This window comes from Aquarana catesbeiana, linkage group LG02 (assembly GCF_042186555.1).
Source record: "Aquarana catesbeiana isolate 2022-GZ linkage group LG02, ASM4218655v1, whole genome shotgun sequence".
Lineage (NCBI taxonomy): Eukaryota > Metazoa > Chordata > Amphibia > Anura > Ranidae > Aquarana > Aquarana catesbeiana.
The window spans coordinates 534273622-534279621 of record NC_133325.1 but is presented as its reverse complement, the minus strand read 5'-3'; the positions used below and the strand labels follow the sequence as shown (position 1 = coordinate 534279621).

Genomic DNA, 6000 nt, shown 5'->3' with positions numbered 1-6000 from the left:
CGAAGATGCCCTGGCTTCCTTTTTAAAATCACCCGGTTTAGAACAATTCCTCTTTAACCACTTGCCTACCAGGCCAATTCTGACATTTCTCTCCTACATGTAAAAATCATAATTTTTTTGCTAGAAAATTACATAGAACCCCCAAACATTATATATGTTTTTTTTAGCAGAGACCCTAGAGAATATAATGGCGGTCATTGCAACTTTTTATCTAGCATGGTATTTGCGCAGCAATTTTTCTAATGCTTTTTTTGGGGAAAAAAACAGTTTTGGGCTAAAAAAAAAAAAAAAAAAAAACAAGAAAGTTAGCCCAATATTTTTGCATAATGTGAAAGATGAATTTACGCCGAGTAAACAGATACCCAACATGTCACGCTTCAAAATTGCACACGCTCGTGGAATGGCGCCAAACTTCGCTATTTAAAAATCCCCTTAGGTGACGCTTTAAAAATTTTAACTGGTTACATGTTTTGAGTTACAGAGGAGGTCTAGGGCCAAAATTATTGCTCTCACTCTAACGTTCGCGGCGACACCTCACATGTGTGGTTTGAACACCGGTTTCATATGTGAGCGGGACTTATGTATGCGTTCGTTTCTGCGTACGAGCTCACGGGGTCACTTGTGCACAGCCAGCACCCAACTCTGGTTAGTAGGATGGCAGCACCTTGAAAATACGGAGTCTTATAGAGCGGCATTCCTCATTAGTTTCTCATTGCCTGGATTTTGACACTTTTTTTCCAAAATAATTTTTTTTGATCACTTTTGTTTCTATTACAAGGAATGTAAACATCCCTTGTAATAGGAATAAGCATGACAGGTGCTCTTTACAGTGAGATGTGGGGTCAATAAGACCCCACATCTCACCTCTAGGCTTAGAAGCCTGAAATAAAAAAAAATTTAAAAAAAAAAAAAAAGGATCACCGCTTCCCAGCCGAAGCGGCGCCATTTTTTCGAATACAGAGGCCGGGCGTGACGTCATAACATTGTTCTCAGCCTCCGAACGATCATAGAGACTCTGGCGTCCATCTGGCCCGACGGAAATCTCTATGCTAAACATCCGGGGCTGGCGTATCCTGTGACCGACTCACCGATCGTAGCGGTGAGTCGGTGCAAGCACCGGAGGGTGGCGGGAGAGGGGGGACGTCCCCTCTCGCCTCCCGTAGGTGCTTGTATCCTTCGTAAGAAGGATCAAGCGGTGGAACAGCCGCTATGATCGTTCTTATGGTGTGCAGATTCGCCGGCTCTGAAAGACGATAACTGGATGATGTCTGTAGCTACAGGCATCACTCAGATATCCCCGCTCAAAGCCGAGGATGTCATTTGGCGTACGGCAGGCGAGAAGCGGTTAAGCAAAGAATTGGACTGTATTTACCATGGAAGATATGAAGTCTTTGAGTTAAAAGAGCTTTGGGAGGAAAGAAATTATTCTGAAGAATTGAACCAACCCTTTGGAAGAAATTGGTGGATTTTTCATCACTCAAGCACAGGAGAGTGTCTGCTTTCCTACTCCTCAACTTTACAGGCCAAAATCAAGAGCCTTATTACAGGCCAACACGGACATTTGGGCATTCACCCAACAGGTGACCAAGGAAATAGAAAAAAAACTAGGACAGATTATAATACTTCAAAATTGGATCCAGCATTATCTCATGCTGTCTCTGGTTTGAAGAATAATCAGCAAGTCCTGATAAAGCAGTCAGACAAAAGGGGAAATATAGTTATTGATACCAATCACTATGAACGGATGGTCATGGACCTTTTGAACAACAAGTAGTGGTATAGGCCAATATCTGAACTTTTTCTTGGCAGAATGATAACAAAATTCAGGGACCTTATTGCCGAGGCTCATTTCAACAACATTATTGACAACAAAACATTGGAATTTTTGAATGTCAAAACACCAAAAAATCCCACCCTATATGCTCTGCCCAAAACTCATAAAAGCTTGATTCAAACACCAGGCAGACCCAGTGTCTCCGGCAATGACTGCCTGACAAGTGAACTGGTTGATTATTTACATCCCCACATTGTTGCCTGGTTGCAGTGGATGTGGAGGCCCTCTACAACTCAAGCCCCCATGATAGGGGGGGGGGGGTTGGGTTGTGGAGGGCTTCCTATCTGAACGAGGTACCACGGCAGGCCCCTACAATGGGTTCATTTTGGACCTCCTCAGATTTTTCCTTATGAACTATGTATTTTTGTTTGGTCCCTCCCACTACCTGTGGGAGCGAGACCTTTTTTTCAGAGATGACTTGCAGGACCTTCTTGGCAATGTTCTGAACTGGAGAATATTTGAGGAATTGATTGTTTTTGTTGACAAAATTAAGTTCAATGACTATAATCTTAAGTTCATCATGACCTATAATCAGAAAAGCATCAGCTTTTTAGACATACAGATATATATCAATCATGATAGCAGTCTGGGTTCTACTCTTTACAGAAAGCCATCCTCTGGAAATACAATTTGCCATGCAACCAGCTCCCACCCAACCTCACTAGTATCCAGTATTCCATACAGTCAATATCGTCGCTTGAGGGGGAATTGTTCTAAACAGGATGATTTTGAAAAGGAAGCCAGGGCATTGCAATGTTGTCTTCAGGATTGGGGATATAGCAATAACTGTCTGAAGAAGGCAAAGCAAAGAGCCAATGCTCCGAACAGAGAGGTATTAATACACAAGAAAAAAGTTAAACCAGATGTTTCCAATGCAAGACTGTTCCCCGTTACTTGGGGCAGCACAAACAGGTTGTGAGCATAATGGAAAAATTCTGGCATCTTTTGGCAGCAGATGATGTTGTTTCCAATTATGCCCGAAATAACATTCAGACGGTCTCAGTCTCTACATGACCAATTGATTTACAGTCATCATTCTGTCAGGAAGAAACAATGCGGTTCAAGAACTTTTGGCACCACCAGACGCGGTAGATGCGATTTTTGTCAATATATATTAGTTGCTGAACAAATTACATTGGCTAATGGTCAAATATATAGATTTTCTGCAAATTCTCAGTCTATAGGAATTGTGTATTACATGAGATGTGACTGTGGTATGTTCTTGTTGGCAAGACCAAACATCCGTTCTTCCATCGTATCCGGGATCATGTCTCATTGATAAATAAAAAAAGAATTGAGACTCCCATCAGTTGCCATTGAGGTCTTTACCATAACTTTAACACATCTAAGATGAAATGTTTTTCCTTAGAATATATCCCCCAACAAGAACAAGGTGGGGATATTGACAAATCACTACTGCAACCGAGACTAAATGGATTTATAATTTATCAGCTACCAGGCATCCTGGGCTGAATGAAGCCATTAGTTTCAAGTCATTCCTATAAGTTGTTGCTGTTCCTACAATTAAAAGCCATGTCACATATGTTTCAATGCATATCATCCATGTTGGTTAGTAACACTTTGCATGATCACTCATATTTACCAACAAATTTTCCAACTTTTAGGTTGTTCTTTATTCTGTAAAACAACAAAAAAGTGTGGCGCTGAACAATGTCATATAAAACTGTAAACAGATCAAATATACAGTAAGAAGGATCAATTATGTCTGCTCAGAGCATGTAGTCCTCATGTAAACATTAGAGATACATAGTCTGTATGGCAATATGTTAAACAGAATATTGAAGAGTTGTGTAGATATCTCAGCTAAAAAATCCGCTCACTACCACCAAGAGTTGAGGAGGCTTACCGGATAAGGTGGACCCAATGGGGCATACGCCGGATTGGGTCGGACAAGGCTTAGGTGGTGAGTGGCTGTGTATACTCCGAGAAGAATGCGGTCTCACGGGTTTGTTGTATTCATCCAAATTATACCAGGAACTTGGGAGGTGTGCGTAATCTCCCGGATCTGGGAGGTCATGTAGATCTGCTCCTGACAGCTCTCTCTCCAACATCTCCTAAGCCTTGTCCGACCCAATCCGGCGTATGCCCCATTGGGTCCACCTTATCCGGTAAGCCTCCTCAACTCTTGGTGGTAGTGAGCGGATTTTTTAGCTGAGATATCTACACAACTCTTCAATATTCTGTTTAACATATTGCCATACAGACTATGTATCTCTAATGTTTACATGAGGACTACATGCTCTGAGCAGACATAATTGATCCTTCTTACTGTATATTTGATCTGTTTACAGTTTTATATGACATTGTTCAGCGCCACACTTTTTTGTTGTTTTACTATTTTACACTTTGTTGGTCGTGTTGGCTGCTTTTCTGTCCCTTTCTTTAGGGTAGCGCAGAATTATTATATATATTTTGTTCTTTATTCTGTAACTTTATTTTTGTTTGGATCTTCTGGCTGTCTCTTTCAGGTCAGTAACAATCGGGTCCAATCGAACTTGACATTTTGGATGGGTGGTCATACGGACGCCCAGGGCATCATGGTGGGAGGACCCTACCATGGATCCTCTCAGGCAGCACCATTTTAGTGCCGATTCATCCCTGCATGTTATCTCCTTTTTGCAATTAGTCTATCAGTGGATTAGAGTATTTATAAATTAGCAATTGGCCCCTAATAGGATGTTTTTTGTCAATTTTTTTTTGATTTTGACAAATTTTGTGACTGGCCCTTTAATGAGGATGCTGGCTGTTTTAGTACCGCTAGACATGTCTGGTTACTGTTAGATGGTCCCCCACGAGTTCTGTTTGGGGTTTTAAACAGCTTTCAGTCTTATTTCAACTATTGCCTATGGATTGTGGGCATTGTTGTAGCTATCTGTGTTATTTCAGACTTTCCAAAATGGCCGACGGGACTTCACACATGCGTGTGACGTCATCACATTCGTGCATGCACAATCGGCACGTCCCGACGTCCGCACTTGATTGGCAGTATTCTCAGCCACCAAGTTGGAGGACCATAAAATAGCCCTGCATGGCAATGATTTAATTTGCTAAGACCATCCTCCATGCGTTCACCCAGGAGCCCCACACTGACATCTGCAGCTTAGAATTATTGAACATCCCTTGTGTTTTGTAGTACAAACTTTGTTCATCCTGGTTTTAACTACTATGGCAAATATTGATATGCCTTGCAGATCCAGCTGATTCGGAGCTTGGGAAGTCTGCTGCCTTTGAAAATGAATGCAGTTTGATATCCATCTCTGGACTGCCTCTGTCTCTCTTGCTGTGAATGGTTACAAGGTAAGAGCCATTCCGTTGTATATACCCACTGACAGCTGTGTCATAGATTGCGACTTATTGAGGTTTTAATATAAGCTTTTTCCTTTCCTTGGTATACTCACAACTTCTCTGTTATCACAGAATAAAGAAAAATAATGTGGCGCATATTCAACAATAATATATAACTACAAAGTGCAATGTTCAAAAAACGAATGTGCAGTGATCAAAAAAAATTCATAACAAATCTTAAATATAATTGTTGAGAAAAGTTCCAAAAAGTGCAGGGTGCATCAAAATAATAAGTACATCAAGCAAAATGTCCAATCAAAAAGTGAAGTGTGTGTCACCATCCGCTCAGTGGTATCCAATCAGGGATAGTGAATAAAAATAAATGTAAAGTGTTTTGTGCAAAAAAAGGAATAGAGGTCATCCAATTCATCCTAGTTACCATCCGTTGTGTGCCAATAGTTTGCCCCAGCCTCTCACCTCATACGGCGACCCCCACGGGTCTAGTCAAGCCTCTTGTGTAAATGGAAACACCGATTCCCCAGCAGACAGTCGATTTCCACAGGTGTCTACAAACCGCTCTTAGATAGGGATCACTTCCGTGGCTCATCAAATATTACATGGAATGTGAGAAGGTGGCCTCGGAGCCAGGTGTCGTCAATTCCGGTCACGGTCGAGACCTATCATTTGTCACGCTGTTTGCATCGTTTTTAAACTGTAAATTACTACGTGTGTTTTACAATAAAACGTTTTTGGATTACTGCATTATGGAGCCCACCTTCTCTCATTCCATGTAATATTTGATCAGCCACGGAAGTGATCCCTATCTATGAGCAGTCTGTGGATACCTGTGGAAATCGACT

The 6000-nt window shown here is 41.5% G+C and overlaps 1 protein-coding gene across 3 annotated transcripts in view; it reads right to left on the bottom strand.

Moving 5' to 3' along the window:
* The window catches only part of STRIP1 (striatin interacting protein 1), a 614942-nt gene that overhangs the window by 423398 nt on the left and 185544 nt on the right, over nucleotides 1–6000 (bottom strand). The gene's annotated exons all lie outside the window — the stretch shown is intronic.